The 17,500-nt window shown below is 42.6% G+C and overlaps 1 long non-coding RNA gene across 1 annotated transcript; it reads right to left on the bottom strand.

Moving 5' to 3' along the window:
* Nucleotides 1-2,180: 2,180 nt before the first annotated feature.
* Nucleotides 2,181-6,582, bottom strand: LOC143297505 (uncharacterized). The gene is made up of 6 exons (XR_013057281.1): nt 6,554-6,582; nt 5,467-5,731; nt 4,467-4,499; nt 3,444-3,474; nt 2,648-2,746; nt 2,181-2,197 (listed from the first exon to the last, which is right to left on the bottom strand). It is a non-coding gene; the product is annotated as an uncharacterized LOC143297505 (long non-coding RNA).
* Between the last annotated feature and the right edge of the window lie 10,918 nt (nt 6,583-17,500).

Below are 17,500 nucleotides of genomic sequence, written 5' to 3'. Positions count from 1 at the left end.
TCTATGTATACACATAGACCTCCACGTTCCAGTGGATCCAGAGGACTTGTCAACTCTATGTATACACATAGACTTCCACATTCCAGTGGATCCAGAGGACTTGTCAACTCTATGAATACACATAGACCTCCACATTCCAGTGGATCCAGAGGACTTGTCAACTCTATGTATACACATAGACCTCCACATTCCAGTGGATCCAGAGGACTTGTCAACTCTATGTATACACATAGACCTCCACATTCCAGTGGATCCAGAGGACTTGTCAACTCTATGTATACACATAGACCTCCACATTCCAGTGGATCCAGAGGACTTGTCAACTCTATGAATACACATAGACCTCCACATTCCAGTGGATCCAGAGGACTTGTCAACTCTATGTATACACATAGACCTCCACATTCCAGTGGATCCAGAGGACTTGTCAACTCTATGAATACACATAGACCTCCACATTCCAGTGGATCCAGAGGACTTGTCAACTCTATGAATACACATAGACCTCCACATTCCAGTGGATCCAGAGGACTTGTCAACTCTATGAATACACATAGACCTCCACATTCCAGTGGATCCAGAGGACTTGTCAACTGTATGAATACACATAGACCTCCACATTCCAGTGGATCCAGAGGACTTGTCAACTCTATGAATACACATAGACCTCCACATTCCAGTGGATCCAGAGGACTTGTCAACTCTATGAATACACATAGACCTCCACATTCCAGTGGATCCAGAGGACTTGTCAACTCTATGAATACACATAGACCTCCACATTCCAGTGGATCCAGACGACTAATTCTGTAACAGATTTGAGCACAGAGACAACGGTGTTCATCTGAACTGGGACACACACACACACACACACACACACACACACACACACACACACAGACACACAGACACACACAGACACACAGACACACACACACACACACACACACACACACACACACACACACACACACACGCGCAAACACACAACCTCTTCTTCGGTCTCTCAAAAATGCAGGAGTGCACGTACAATTTCAGAGAAAAGGCAAATTTTATTCATCGCTTATGTTCTGTTGAACAGATGAACAGATTCTGCACTTGAGAATAGCTGGTCTGTGTAGACACCAATGGTCTGTGTTTCCGCGGCCGTGGTAACGTGAGTGTTCTGTGGAGTCCTCATAGTACTTGTGTTATCTGGAACAAACAGTGCTCAGCCTTCACGTCACCACAGAGAGTACTACTGTGTACAAGTTGAAATGATCGGGAACTGTGGGAGTGATACGTAATGAAATTAACTGATGATATAGTTGTGTTGCCTGATAATTTATTCTGCTTTCCACACTTTGGACTGGGTATCATGTAGCTGGTGACATAAAAACATAGCGGATTTGTTCGACTTACGTAAAGGAGGCTTAATTACCGTGTGTGAGAAATCTTTATATATATATATATATATATATATATATATATATATATATATATATATATATATATATATATATATATATCTAATTGTAATGTGTTGACGTGAAAAAGTTACCCCCTTGTCAAAATACCTGTGCAGGCAATGACAATAAAACATTTCAAGTTCCCCCTCTCTCTCTCTCTCTCTCTCTCTCTGTGTGTGTGTGTGTGTGTGTGTGTGTGTGTACACATATATGCATATACTTACTCGCAAGTGTATTTCCCATTCCAGTGCCAGGAACAATACTTTGAGCAGCAGACTTCATCAAATTCGCAGTATGCACCAGAAGGCTCGAGATTCTTGCAGTCATGGTTTCTTTGGTCAGAGAGTTGTGTACACAGGGACAAACAGAACACAAAGATCAGAATTAAGGCTGTATAAATACCATGAGCAACATTATGATTTTATGCACATGTGCTCTCTCTCTCTCTCTCTCATACACACACACACACACACACACACACACACACACACACACACACACACATATAATATATATGTATATATATTTGGTTTGTGTGTGTGTGTGTGCGTATGTGTGTTGGACACAGCTACAGGAATACTTCTACTATAACTGATACAGCAAGCAAAGACAAGACGTGGCGTGACAAAACACAACATCCAATAACATACACACAAAAACAACACCTCAACAACATGAAGCAACACAACACAGCGTAATACAAGACAGGACAAAACAAGAAATTGGTCTTACCTCCGATAGAGCACGAACTGAAAGAACGAGGATAAAAACCGTTGAAATTATACCAGTTTGGTACAAGTCCCTTCCTCAGTGATGTAGAGAATTCCTTTCCCACATGACACATCACCATTACATACAGTACATCACCGTTACATACAGTTGATTAAAATACGGCCTAGTTATTTTCCAATACATGTTTACTATCATGATAAACGTTATCTCCTTATCTGTCTCAAACTGTATCTCTGTCTCTCTACGCCCTGTATGGTTTTCATCAATATTATTACTATTGATGCATGTTGTTATTTGTATTTTGAACCCCCATGTCATTAGGGCTGTAAAGCTGTTGACATTAAAGTGTTCAGTGTTCTCTCTCTCTCATATACTTACTCGCTATATATATATGTGTGTGTGTGTGTGTGTGTGTGTGTGTGTGTGTGTGTGTGTGTGTGTGTGTGTGTGTGTATGCATATACTTACTCGCAAACAGAATTGTTTCCATTCTGATCCGGGTAGCAATCATGTGAGCAGCATTCTTCATCAGACGTGCAGGGTTCAGAAATTTGTTTGCAGTGAATTCTGGTCAGAGAGGTAGTTGTGCACGCAGGGACAAACACAGCATCATGATCAGAACTCTAGGCTGTATAGATACCATGACTAACATGATTTTATGCATGTGTACTCTCTCTCTCTCTCTCTCTCTCTCTCTCTCTCTCTCTCTCTCTGTCTCAATCTCTATCTCTCTCTCTCTGTCTCTGTCTCTCCCTGTCCCCCATTCAGGTGTGTGCTGTGTGTGTTTGTTTCTTTAATTTTGTTCCTTTTTTTCCCTATGTATTTTACTAACAACATGCTTGTGCCTGTGTGTGTGTTTGTGTGCATGAAGATATATATATTCTTAAACTTAACTATTTTTTTCCCCTATCTTATGCATTTCTATTAACACATTGCTTTGCTTTAATTTCTATTTAGTATTGTGTAGTGTAGACCCCATTCAGGGCGGGGACTGGATGTAAAAAAACAACAACAAAAAAACAACACCACCAGTGCTTATTTGTTATCCTCCAATTAAAGAATTTTGTCTTGTCTTCTCTTTTCTTGTCTTTCAGTATATGTATCATCAAAACACACACACACACACACACACACACACACACACACACACACACACACACACACACACACTAAAACAAAAACAATGCCAACAAAAAACAAACTCAACGACATGAAGCGACACGGCACAGCGTAATAAGACAAAACAAGAAATTGGTCTCCTTACCGCTGATAGAGCTTCCCAGATGGAGCACGAACTGAAAGAACGAAGATAAAAACCATTGATATTATACAAGTCCCTTAGTCAGTGATACAGAGACTTTCTTTCCTACAGGACACACCACTATTACATACAGTTGATAGAAAGACGGACTAGTTACCTTTCCAATATATGTTTACTATCATGATAAACGTTATCTCCTTGTCTGTCTCAAACTATGTCTCTGTCTCTCTACGCCCTTCGTCTTTCACACACACACACACACACACACACACACACACACACACACACACACACCTAACCCCACCTTAACCAACTCACCAATGTACCCATTTCCAACATACGCACATATGTGGACTAAACTGAAAACTAATATCACAATTTTCCATCAGTCAGACGCATTAGTTGAGCACTTTCAGATATTTACAAGGCTATGTTGAACACAAAGATATATATATATATATATATATATATATATGTATGCATGTATATGTGCACACACGCACACACACACACACACACATTATATATATATATATATATATATGTGTGTGTGTTTGTGTGTGTATGTATGTATGGATGTATGTATGTATCATGCTTGATAGTCAGTCGTGTTTGACTATGACCATCAGAACAGCAGAGGAGGTAACTGCAGTCTTGCCCAAGTTACATCCCCACTCTCTAGGCCAAGAGGGTTTTAGGACAGTCGGCGTTGGAATGGTTCTCAAAGACCAGCTAGCCCCCAATGATGCAGCACTAAGAGTCAGTGCAATTTTTCCTCCTAGTTTGTGTCATAATCCTTCACAAAAGACTATGCTGTAAATGATTTCCCATTGGAATGGTGAAACCATCGGTGATACAGCTCTCTCTGCTGTTGGCCTAAATGTAAAGTGTCGTCAATCTGTGACATAAGCTGTGTCGGGCCTGGCTTATTTCTTTAAAAGAGGTGGGTTTTTTCTCGATTTGAAGAAGGTTTTTGATCTCGTTGTTCTCAAAATACTGATAAAAAGATGAAATGAGTATACTCACAACCAGTCAGCTCTCTCATTTTTCTGTTCATCTCTGCAAAACAGAACACACGGTGTTTACTTAAACGGCACGTGTTCTCCTGAAGGACATGTAGATTGTGGTGAATTGCAGGGCTCCATTATTGCAACGATATTCTTTTGCATTTATATAAACAACTTCCGATAAACGTATTACCAAGCAAAGTTATCTGCGATCTGTTCGCTGATGACAGTTCTTTTCGTCGTAGCGACTCCGACATCGATCTTATACAATCGTCGCTACAACAGGGAATAAATTACATCTCAGACTTGTCTTTTCACAAAACAGATGGAAAGTAACCACATGATAAAGAGTATGGCACTGACAACACGAAAAGCCCCCCACCAAACTGAGCTTCTCAGTTTAAAGCAAGCAATTAGTTCGCAATCTGTTCTTACTCATACAGTTAGATATTTTGGAGCACATTGTCTTTCTCATATCAGCTATACATTTTAAGTCTGCAGCAGTCTGTAGTCTCACAACCAGCTTAAAAGAATTAAGTCATTGCACAGACGAGCAGCTAAAGCTCATTCCACCGGACCACTCCCAATCACCCAATGAAAATAACAAAACTTTAACGTTACCACAGTACAAACAATTCGACTACAATAAGTTAGTCCTCATGTTCAAGGTATGCAGCAACATGCTAACGTACTACTATAATTATGCTCTGTTACATATAGAAATATGTCACACACACACACACACACACACACACACACACACGTGCACGTGTATGTTTGTTCCTTTTGTTTGTTTGTTTGTTTGTTTTTACAATTATGGTAATGCCTATCATTATCATTAGTCACGTTATTACCATCGTTATCATCATACCATCATTATTATTGTTGTTGTCACAGGGACAGATTGGAAAACTAGACAATGCCTAAAATCTTTGTCCTTTAGGTAATTGTTTTTTTGGTACTTGAATCTCATGAATCTCTTACACAATGACAATAAATAAATAAATAAAACAACTTACCGGCTGGAGCAGCCCCTGCAGAAGCCAGGAGCAGGCAAAGAACGAAAAAGGGCCAGACCTCATGATGCTGCTGATAGCGATTTGAATCTTCACGTCGAGATGAACACTGTCAGACTGTGAAGTTCGTTTCGCGGCGAATGACGATGGCACCAACTCCGTCAGCCTGATGGAGTCTAACGACGTACTGGCTGACGACCTGAAGGTGAAGGTGATCGGGGCTGTGGGCTGGCTCCGTGGAAGGTGGTGTGGTTGGAGGCGTGCGGTCCTGTATGATGGCACACAGCCACTGTATTTATATAAAACTGAACATGACGTCACAACTGTCACGTGATTGACGAGGCCCACGTGGCACATATTGCAATCGACATGATGTCATAACTGTCACGTGATTGAAGAATTGCTTTATTGTATTGTAGTTTGTATGCTAAGGGAAGGATACCAAGTGCAATATAGTCTTCGGGTGTCAGTGTAGAAGATTTTCGGAGTACAACTTCAAGAGCTCGCTTATGGATTCTAATGGCTTTAAAGTACTGGTGCTGCTAAGGTCAAATAAGGTAGATGCATAATCTATTAAAGACTGAATGTGTGCGTGATAAAACGGTTTTCGTGCATTAAGATCAAGAAAATGTTTAACTCCAGATTGCTGGAACACTTTTTGGGTATCTCGTTTGCATAAACATTCGATGTGAGGTTATTATGTATGGTAACTCCAAGAACTTTGTGACTACTTACTTCATCTATCTTCTTATCACCTGTATAAATGGACGGTTTCTTCTTCAATGTCTGTGTTTGACTTACTTTGCTTTTCTTTGTTACTCCATGTGGTTTCCTATTAATGCCCCAGGTGTCCAGTACACAATGCCCTTTCCCAGGCAGGCCGTGGGAGATTTTTCATTCTATTTCCCTGAGAGTTTGTTCAATATGTCACCCAAAACACTTGTCAAAATACTGCCAAAAATGAATTACAGTATGTGTATACCAGTGTATGGTAACATTTCGGTTTTGTTTTAATTGGAGTTTTGTCTAATATCCTGTTTGTATAACTACATTTTATATTTCTGAGAACTACAGATTTTATATTACTGACCCAAAGCCCACAGTCTCCAAGTGTCGCATCACCGCAGTTTACAGCAATGTTTCGTTTTGTTAAAAAGCATAATCAACAATGCTTCAGGTGTCCATGTACCCCACTTCCTGAGCAAAAGGATTAGTCACTGCACTTGCTGTATGATTTGGTCAGTTTTTCCGTTCATAATCACCTGTCTCACATAATGTCAATAACAGCATGGATTCTGTTATAACTGTTTAAAAACAAAAACAAAACAAAAACAAACAAACAAAAAAACAAAAAAAACACACACACAAAAATACAACAGATAACGCTGGGACTGTGACAGACGAACCTAGGCGTGTCCGCACAAGGAAGGACTGGGAATGAGCGGCTTGGGAGTAATGTCACTGGAACGGTGCACATAATGGTGTAGCAACAAACAAAAAAAAGCCCTGCCCTGAGCTTGTGAAAGTGCGTTCAACAAAAATAATAGATAGTTTAGAGTTAATGACAAATGTGACTCCAGTCATTCTTCTCGAGTACTTGAAAGAATCGTGTACTGCCAAACTCCACCGCCTTTCTTTTCTTGCAAACCTCTTTCTTGTACTTCGCACACAAGTAGCAGAATCACTTGATACGTTCTTGCAGGTTTGTTGAGGTTCTGTTTACTGGGAACTCCATTGTGGCCATTGGTTTCCTCGGAGAGTTCCTCTCCACCTGATGAGTCTTTTAAAGATCAGTCTCATCACTTCATTTTGAATTCTTTCTTGCTTCTGGAAGCTGCTTTGAGATAGTGTTGTGGGCCCTAGTCCATATTCTTCTTCTTCTTCGTTCGTGGGCTGCAACTCCCACGATCTTTCGTATGTATACGATTGGGCTTTTACGAGTATGGCCATTTTTACCCCGCCATGTAGGCAGCCATACTCCGATTCTTGGGGTGTGCATGATGGGTATGTTCTTGTTTTCATAACCCACCGAACACTGGCATGGATTACAGGATCTTTAACGGGCGTATTTTAGCTTCTGCTTGCGTATACACACGAAGGGGTTTTAGGCACAGGCAGGTCTGGACATATGTCGACATATGTATCATTTTCCTTCACAAAATATATCAGAAATGTTGGATATCTGGAAGTGTACCACAGATATGGAAAAGATCGATAGTGGTGCCAGTTCTAAAAGCAGGAAAACCTAAACGTAAGAAAAATAGCTATAGGCCAATTGCTTTGACCTCGCATGTCAGTAAACCAATGGAAAAAATAGTCCTGCTGAGAACAATAAGTTACTGTGAAAAATAAAATATCATTCCAGTGATCCAGGCAGGTTTTAGAAAAGGAAGATCAACAGTCGAACACCTAGTAAAAATTACAACTCAAATAAAACGTCAGTTCGCCCGTAGAAAAAGTGTCTTGACAACATTTTTTTTTTTATGTTAAAAAAGCCTACGATCAGGTTTGGCACAAACGTCTGCTATACAAACTGAAATCAGTCGGAATATCTTGTAATCTCTATGAGTATATAAAAAGCTTTTCATCTAATAGAACTGTCCAAGCGAGGGTGGGAACACATTATTCTTTGCCACATAAACTTGACATGGGAATTCCACAGGGCTCAGTTATAGCCCCTATACTTTTTAATATTCTTATTTAGGATCCCCCAAAGGTATTGTCAAATCATGTAGTTATAGTACAGTATGCTGATGACATTTGTATGTGGATGGGTGTTACTCTAAAAAAAAAAAAAAGTCAACCCCACAAAGAGCACAGAATTACATACGGCGTTTGTATCAATCTGATCTTGACAACCTTGGTAACTGTATGTTTGAAAATGGTCTAGCCTTGTCAACAGAAAAAACATGTATGATGTTGTTTAATTCAGGTGGTAACCCATCTAGCATGTCAATTTTTAAATTACTTCGTGGCGTCATTGATTATAAACAGGTGGTGAAGTTTTTAGGTGTTTATCTTACTTCAAAACTGACATGGAACATTCACTTTGATTACATCTTAACCAAGGCAAGGAAAAGTATCAATCTAATGAAAATTCTAAGCCGCTTAACTTGGGGAATGGATGCAGAACCATTGATCCATCTTTCCATGGCTTTTATAAGATCTAAGTTAACGTATGCACAAGAAATACTTTTTAGTGCACCTAAATATTTATTACAAAAGCTTCAAAGTGTAAACTGTAAGGCTATCAAAATTGCCCTCGGAGTGCCCTTTCATGCATCCAACCAGGAAACATACAAAACAGCCGGAATTCTTCCTTCAAATGAGCATCGTGAGTTAGCAACAGCAAAATTCGCTGTAAGATACACTTCTATGGCAGAAAATTTCATTGCTGATGAACTGACAGTAAAATCTGACATTGATTTTCCAAAAAGAGCTAAAGCTATTTCATCACAAGAAACAGTTGCAACTTACGTTTCAAATCTGTTAAAAACAATCTGGTGTTAACATGAACGAGTTAGCTATAAAACCATCTTATATTCCTATTCCTTTTTGGGAAATGTTGAAAGCATATTTTGATATCAACTATTCTGAAACAAAAAAGGAAGAAAACATCAATATCACGACGAGTACTGCCAGAATACACATAGCAGAAAAATACCAGAATCATCTCCATATATTTACAGATGGATCCGTTCTTGATGACAAAAACACTGGCGCGGCTTTTTCTATTCCCGCCTTTAAAGTTGAAAAATCTTACTTTATTGGAAAGAATCTTTCCATTTTTACGGCTGAACTTGTTGCTATTATACAAGCTTTGAGCTACTTGGTGAGCCATCAAATAGTTTTCTTGAAAATAGCATTCTTTGTTGATTCCAAATCAGTACTTTATACTCTGGAATTATTTAGCCTTGAAACAAAACCTGACTTAGTTATTGAGGCAAATCATTTGGTACATTGTTTGAGGATTAAAGGTACTGATGTCAGTTTCTTTTGGGTGCCTTCTCATTTGGGCATTTATGGCAATGAAACTGCTGATAAAGCAGCTAAAAGAGGAGCACAAGATTCAGAAAAATCGACAAAAATACTTGTGCGACTTTCTGTGAAAGAAGCATACACTATGTTAGAAAAAACAGCATGATGTCGATTTCATAAACGATGGAAGGCAGAGTCTTCAAAACAGAAAGGGACATTATTCCCCGAACATATTATTAGCATATTAATAACATATTATTAAAGAAAAAATACAGAATTCATCAGCTTGCTATACAAGATTAATAACCTATACTTTCTTCCGTATAAAACCCGACGTACTGAAGACAAAATATAGTAAAAATGTTATATGCATTTGTGATAAGCAGTTCGGCTTGCATCATAGTTTGTTTCAATGTTAGCAGTTACGTATCTTCTTGCCCAAGTATTTCACAGATAGTGACTATTCTGCAGATCATTTGGGGAAAGTTATTTCTAACGAGGTTCTTTTAGAAGAACTTTCAAAGGTATTAGTTCATAGCCCTATTTCTACATTCCTTTAATGTACTTCATAATCATGTTAATGGTTTTAGTTATTATCATCATTATTGAATTGTTACTGTTAAAGCTAATTTCATGTTAGTTACGTATTTCTTAGTAGTTTTCTACCTTTTCTGTATTATCCTGACTTCTCTTTCCCCTCTCCCCACCCCACTTTTTTATATATTTTTTTAATCGTCTAATATCACTAATAGTGAAAAGACGCTAAACTAAAGAACGAACATATGTCGACCTGGGAGATCGGAAAAATCTCCACCCTTTAGCCACGTAAGGCGCCGTTACCGAGATTCGAACTCGTTACCCTCAGATTGAAAGTCCAGCGCTTTAACCACTCGGGTTTCACGCCCGTCATTCCATATTCAACTACGCTGAGATCTAGTGATTGGTAGAGCTGGAACAGGTTGCGTTGTTCAATGCCTTTTGCTCCCATTGCCTTTAAGACTGAAAGCCCTTTTTTGTATTTCAGAACAGTGCTTTCAACACGTTTTTATTCGCATTTTCATTTTGCCAAATCATCTTTAGTCCTCCTTTGCAAAGACGAGGTTTAAAGGTTTTCACTACCAACACGTGTTTTGTCCAGTTTCTTTAAATAACGTTTTGACTGTCACTCCTAATCGGGATTTTCAGGTATTCATGTGAAGATTTCCTGAACTCTCCCATCTTAAGCAACAGAAGATGCAGGGATATGGAAAAAAAAGGTGTTTATCATCTGAATTAATCTTTCATTTGTTTCAGACCAAAGAGGTGGATGCGACCATACTTTCACATGATTAATTAAACGTCATCTGGTTAAGCGTTTTGCACAAATCCACGTGATCCGACCATTTTCACGAAATCATGTACAGGACAGCTGTTGCCTTGAACAGAACGGACAGAAAGAAAGAAAGAAAGAAAGGAGTGAATCCCTCAGTGTGATTGCCCGCATGATTTCTGAAGGCAGTCATACAAAGGAGGCATCAGCTAACACATTGCTGTAATACAGCTGACAGTCATTGTTTGACGGACTTTGACTGTCCTTGTTTTGAACTTGTCTTTTCGATTCTTCTCTCTTAACTGAACTTTTAACATTTCATGGGGTTTTCAGCGGTCAGTTTGCCTATGAGAAATCTCTCTCTCTCCCTTGCAGTTTAAAGTTTTTCAATGCCAACATAATATGTTCTTTATGCAGTTTCTATTAACTCTATTCATACCAAGGTTTGAATGCCCCTCTTAATCAGGATTTTCAGCTACAAGTCCGACGATGTCCTGAACCTTGCCATCAAAACCAAACGAAAATGCACGGCTATGGAAAAAGAAGGTGTTCATCATCTGAATTAATCCTTTATTCGTTTAAGACCAAAGAGGTGAAGAAGAGCGAATCCCTCAGTGTGATTGCCCGCATGATTTCTGAAGGCAGTCATACAAAGGAGGCATCAGCTAACACACTGCTGTAATACGGCACGCACGCGCGCGCACACACACACACACACACACACACACACACACACACACACACACACACACACCACGCGCGCGCGCTCCGTGAAATGATGGTTTAGCAGTTTATTTTGCAGATAATTTGGGGGGTCAGCTTTATGTTTACCTAAGTCTTTGTTCCCCAGAATTTTCCTTCAGCCAGCTACAAGTTCATACAGGACTATATTCCCCCAGGTCTGTGTTCCCCTAAATTTACGTTTTCTGGGTCTTTGGTCCCCTAGGTCTTTGTTCTCCCAGTCTATATTCCCCCATGTCTTCTTCTTCTGCATTCACTCGTATGCACACGAGTGGGCTTTTACGTGTATGACCGTTTTTACCCCGCCATGTAGGCAGCCATACTCCGTTTTCGGGGTGGTGCATGCTGGTTATGTTCTTGTTTCCATAACCTACCGAACGCTGACATGGATTACAGGATCTTTAACGTGCGTATTTGATCTTCTGCTTGCATATACACACGAAGGGGGTTCAGGCACTAGCAGGTCTGCACATTTGTTGACCTGGGAGATCGTAAAAATCTCCACCCTTTACCCACCAGGCGCCGTCACCGTGATTCGAACCCGGGACCCTCAGATTGACAGTCCAACGCTTTAACCACTCGGCTATTGCGCCCGTCATTCCCCCAGGTCGATATTCCGCCCAAAACGTTTTTGGTAGGTCCATGTTCCCCCAGGTCTATATCACTCCAGGTCTATGTTCCCCCAGGTCTGTATCCCCCCAAGTCTATGTTCCCCTAAACATATGTTTGTTTAATCATACATACACTTTTGGGTGCTTGTCAGCAATGGTCAGCAGTAGTCAATGGTCAGCAGTCAGTAGTGGTCAGCAGTGCTCAGTGGTGGTCAGTGGTCCATAGTGGTCGGCGGTGGTCACCAGTCAGTGGTGGTCTGTGGCGGTCAGTAGTGGTCAGTCATGCTCACTTGTAGTCAGTAGTATGTTGTGGTCAGTGGTCGTCAACAGTGGTCAGTGATCTGTAGTGATCAGTGGGGTCAGTGGTCAGAAGCGGTCAGCAGTGGTCAGGCGTGGTCAGAGGTCAATAGTCATAAGTGGTCAGTATATAGTGGTCAGTGGTTGGTTCTGGTCGGTCAGTGGTCAGCGGTTGTAAGTGATCAGTAGTGTTAGTAGTCAGTGGTAGTCAGTGGTGGTCAGCTGTGGGTAGTGGTCATTGTTGCTCAGCAGTAGTCTGTGGTCATCAGTGGTCAATGGATGTCATCGGTGATCAGTGGTCAGTAATGGTTAGTGGTCAGTATATGGTGGCCAGCAGTGGCCAGTAGTGGTCAGTGGTTAGCGGTGATCAGCAGTAGTCAGCGGTCAGTGGTGGGCAGCAGTGGATAGCGGTCAGCAGTGGTCAGTAGTAATTGGTGAACTGTAGTGGTCAGTAGTGGTGAGTGGTGGTCACTGGGTAGTGGTTGTCAGTGATCAGCAGTGGTCAGCTATGATCAACGGTCAGTGATGGTCGGCGGTCAGCAGTGGTCAGTTTGCAGTTAATAAAATATAAAAACAGGACGTCTTGATAATGCAGAAATGTGACAAAACAAAGCAATCTGAAGAATTTGACGTAGTGGTCAGCAGTGGCAAGTAATGGTCAGTAATGGCCAACAGTATAGTGAAATCCTGCTAAAAACGTTGCAATACTGCATACAATGTGACGCAAGCTGAACCCTGATAGTGGTCAGTAGTGGTCATGCAGCGGTCAAACATCTTCAAAGACATAATATACAACATAATGCAGTCTGAGCACTCTTGAACTGTGGTCAACCATGGTCAGCTGTTGGGGAATATAGACCTGGGGGAACTTAGACCTAGGGGGATATAGACCTGGGGGAACTTAGACCTGGGGAAATATAGACATGCTCCCCTGCACTGCATGTCAACTAGGTCACTGTTAACCTCTCTGATGTTGTCTGAAAGTGAGCATGATGTGAGCGGGCGTGGCATGGCACGTGAAGGACATACGTGTGTCTGTGGGTGGGTGGGGTGATGGTGTGTGTGTGTTTGTCTGTGTGTGCGAACATAGACGCTAAGGTCAACAACAAGATCGCCAAAGCCAGTGCCGCCTTTGGGAGACTCCTTGAGAACGTCTGGGAGCGGAAAGGACTCAGCTCTACCACTAAGCTGAAGGTCTACTGCGCAGTGATCTTTACCACCCTCCTTTACGCCAGCGAGACTTGGACTGTCTATAGCAGTCACACCAAATTGCTCAACCTGAGCTGTCTGTGCAGACTCCTCCACATCATGTGGCAGGACAAAGTCCCCGACACGGAAGTCCTGGGACGAGCTGGCCTCTGCAGCGTCTAAACCCTTCTGCAGAATGTCCAAGCCAAGTGGGCTGGACATGTGGTCAGAATGTCAGACAGCTGTCTGTCTAATCAGCTGCTGTGCCAGGGCAAGCGCTCAGTTGGAGGACAGAAGAAACGCTACCAAGACTGCATCAAAGCGTCCCTCAAAGTCTTGGGCGTCGACATCAACTCGTGGGAAACACCTGCTCTGGACCGTCCAGCTTGGCAGCATTATCACCACAGAAGCCCGTGCAGCTGAAGCCAGGCACATCACCGAAGCGCACCGAAAGCGTGCTCTGCGCAAGGCCCGAGCAGCATCCACTGCCACAACAGCACTCACTCACTTGTGTCCCACATGTGGGCGAGACTTCAGGGCCTGGACTGGCCTCACGAGTCACCTCTGGACCCACAGCCACTGATCTTCCATCTGACTCTTGAAGCCATGGTCATCTTCGAATCTGAAGGACGAACATCATCACATCACTTTTTGACGAACATCATCACATCACTTTTTTGCATTAATTGGGAAGTGGCTTGAAAGTTGGAAGGAATTATATAAATTCCCATTATCATCATCATCATCATCATCATCCCATCATCATTATCATCATTAATGTAAATGTGATACAGACTGGTTGGGTGAGCGAAGTGTACACATGGGGGGTATATTCCAACCAGGAGGAGTACGAAATGACCTAGGCTACTTCGTACCCGGGATAAGAACCAGCCAGGGATAAGTTTCGGCCTGTTACAACGGGACACCTTTGGAAGGTTTGGAACAAGATCCTCAGGATTTTTTTTTTCCGAAAATAAGATAGATAAGATAATTCAACAGAGACATTTCTGCAAGCGCTACGTATCCTCAATGCCCAGTTAGTCTGGAAGGTGTAAGCCGTATGTATGGTTTGAATATGATGTTTCACGTTCGCCATTTAATTTGTTTTATTTATTTATTTGCTTGTTTGTTTGTTTATGTATTTATTTGCTTGCTATTTTTTTAGGCTGGAGTTTGAATACATTTCCGGCATTAGACTGATTGAAAGACTGTTACATGGGGCAGTATGGTGTACAAACATTCCTGACTTTCTGCGTCATTAACATTTTTTTGCTCTTGCTCTTCTTCAGAGTTCTTGTTCTCCTTTCCCTCCCCTCCTCCTCCCCCTCCCCCTCTCTTCTTCCTTCCTCTCCTTATTGTGGTTATGATCATCATTCATTGTTGCTGTTGTTGTTGCTGATGGTGTTATCAGTATTCAGATCATCGTCATCATCGTTAGGATGCATCAGGTGTCACTACACTTTTGTAAGTAGTATCCATGCATTCTGGAAATTCTCTGTTAGTAATTGTGCGGCTCTTTTTCTCTTTTCTTTTTTTTCTGTTTTCGTCTTCACGTAAAAATATAGCGTGAGTGAGTGAGTGTGAGTGTGTCTGTGTTTGTTTGCTTGTGTGTTTTCGGGGCGTGGGGCGTGGTATTAAAGAGGAAAGAGAGACAGATAGAGAGAGAAGATAATCGAGAGAAAGATATTGAGAGAGAATGGGATGCAATGGAAGAGGGAGGGGGAGAGACAGGGAGACGAGACAGTGATGAGAGAAATGATGCGAGAGAGAATGGAAGGCAATAGAAGATGAAGAGAGAGAGTGAAAGAGAACAAACTGAGTAATTACAGGGAGAGAGGCAGCAAACTGCTTCATGGACAGCTGTGAGCAGATCAGCAACATCACTGTGTCAGAGGACAGAAAACAACAAGTCCATGATGAAATGAAGAATCATCAGGATGACCAAGACCAACCTGAATATATGGACAGGCCTTTCAAACTGAAGGAGTTTGAAGAAACCGTAAAGTCTTTGCAGGACAAAAAATCTCCAGGTCCTGACAAAGTCACCAGCGAAATGCTAAAACACCTTGGCACCAAAGCAAAGACCAAACTCCTTGCTCTCTTCAACAACAGTTGGAAGGCGGGGCATGTTCCACAGAGCTGGCGAGAAGCTGACATGGTGCCCATCCACAAGAATGGCAAAGACAGAGCCAGGGCTGATAGTTATTGCCCCATCAGCCTCGCCATCTGAGTGGGCATGCTCCTAGAGCGTATGATCAACTCGCGCCTAGTTTGGCACCTGGAGAAGAACAACATCATCACTCAAGAGCAGGCAGGCTTCCGCCAACATCATTCCACTGAGGACCAAGTGACCTACATAGCCCAGAAGATCGAGGATGGCTTCCAGGACAAACAGTGTACACTGACGGTGTGGATAGACATGGAAAAGGCATACGAGGAAGCTCCCAGAAGAGTGGTGTTACTGGCTGTATGTACCAGTGGATCTCGCAGTACCTGAACAATAGGAAGGCCCGAGTCCATGTCAATGGGGCATAGTGTCGGAAGAAGACACTGAGAGGAGTTCCTCAAGGAGGTGTCCTCAGCCCTACAGTATTCGTCGTCTTTATGAAAGACATCGTCAAAGATGTGCCACGCAAAGTCCAGGGAGCCATCTATGCAGACGATCTTGTCCTATGGTGCTTGGAAGAACACCTCACAACTGACAACTACAGACTACAGCAGGCGCTGAATGTTCTCGAAAGCTGGACAAAACAATGGCTGGTGACAGTTAATGCCAAAAAGACCACTTACACTGTTTTCAGCCTCTCAGCCAAAGAACAGAAGGCCAACCTGCGCATCAATGGATAAACTCTGCTAGCTGAGAACAACCCCACGTACCTGGGAGTCACTTTTGACAAACGCCTGACGTGGAAGAAGCAAGCAGAGAAAGCAGAATCGAGAGCAAAAGTACGACTTGCCCTCATGAAGAAGCTGGCAGGAACAACATGGGGCGCAGACAACACGACCCTCAGGAGGCTGTACACTGGTACAGTCAGGCCAGTGCTGGAGTATGGCATGACTGCATGGGGCACTACGGCCAAGTCCAACTTTGAACGGATCAGCAAGGTTCAGAATCAAGCTACCCGTATCGTCACAGGGGCCATGCGGTCTACGCCAATTCAGGAGCTTGAAACCATCACAGAGCTCCAGCCCCTTGAGGACCGCAGACACGCCAAACTCCTGACCCAGGCTGCCAAGTTCACGAGGTTGCAAGGCCACCCCATGAAGAACAGACTGTCCCAGCCAACAAAAGGACGGCTGAAGAGAGGGAGCTTCGTACACCAGAGCAGGATCCTAGAACGACAACATCAAGATATCCTTGACCATGCCCCCAAAGTGATATCCCGGTGTCTTGCCGTCCCTGCCTGGAGCAAAGGAACCCTTCCTCTCATCCAGTGCAGCATCCCTGGTGTTGGCCCCAAAGTTTCCCAAACACCCAGTTCCCCAAAGAGTTCTGGACTCATGTCTACACTGACGGCTCTGCGGCAGATGCCATTCGGAACGGAGGGCAGGAGTCTATGTTCAGTATCTAGGAGGCAGAGAAGAAAAGAGCTGCCTCGCTGCCGGCCTGTACTCCACCAATTACAGAGCCGAAGCAGAAGCCTTGAAAACAGCAGCAGCCCACACCGAGTCAGCCCCTACACCAGCCACAACGTTGTCTTCCTGACCGACGCCCTGTCCATCTTGCAGGCCCTTTGGTCCAACAGAGATCCAGAACTCAACGATCTGTCCCCGTCTATCGCCTCCCTCTGCACAAGTCACACAGTCACCCTGCAGTGGATTCCCTCCCACTGCAACGTGCTTTGCAACGAGATTGCTGACTCCCTGGAAAAGGAAGGCACTACGAAAGAGCAGACGGACAGGTCTACCAGCT

The sequence above is a fragment of the Babylonia areolata genome, chromosome 22 (genome assembly GCF_041734735.1).
Source record: "Babylonia areolata isolate BAREFJ2019XMU chromosome 22, ASM4173473v1, whole genome shotgun sequence".
Lineage (NCBI taxonomy): Eukaryota > Metazoa > Mollusca > Gastropoda > Neogastropoda > Buccinidae > Babylonia > Babylonia areolata.
This window is presented reverse-complemented; position numbering and strand designations above follow the sequence as displayed.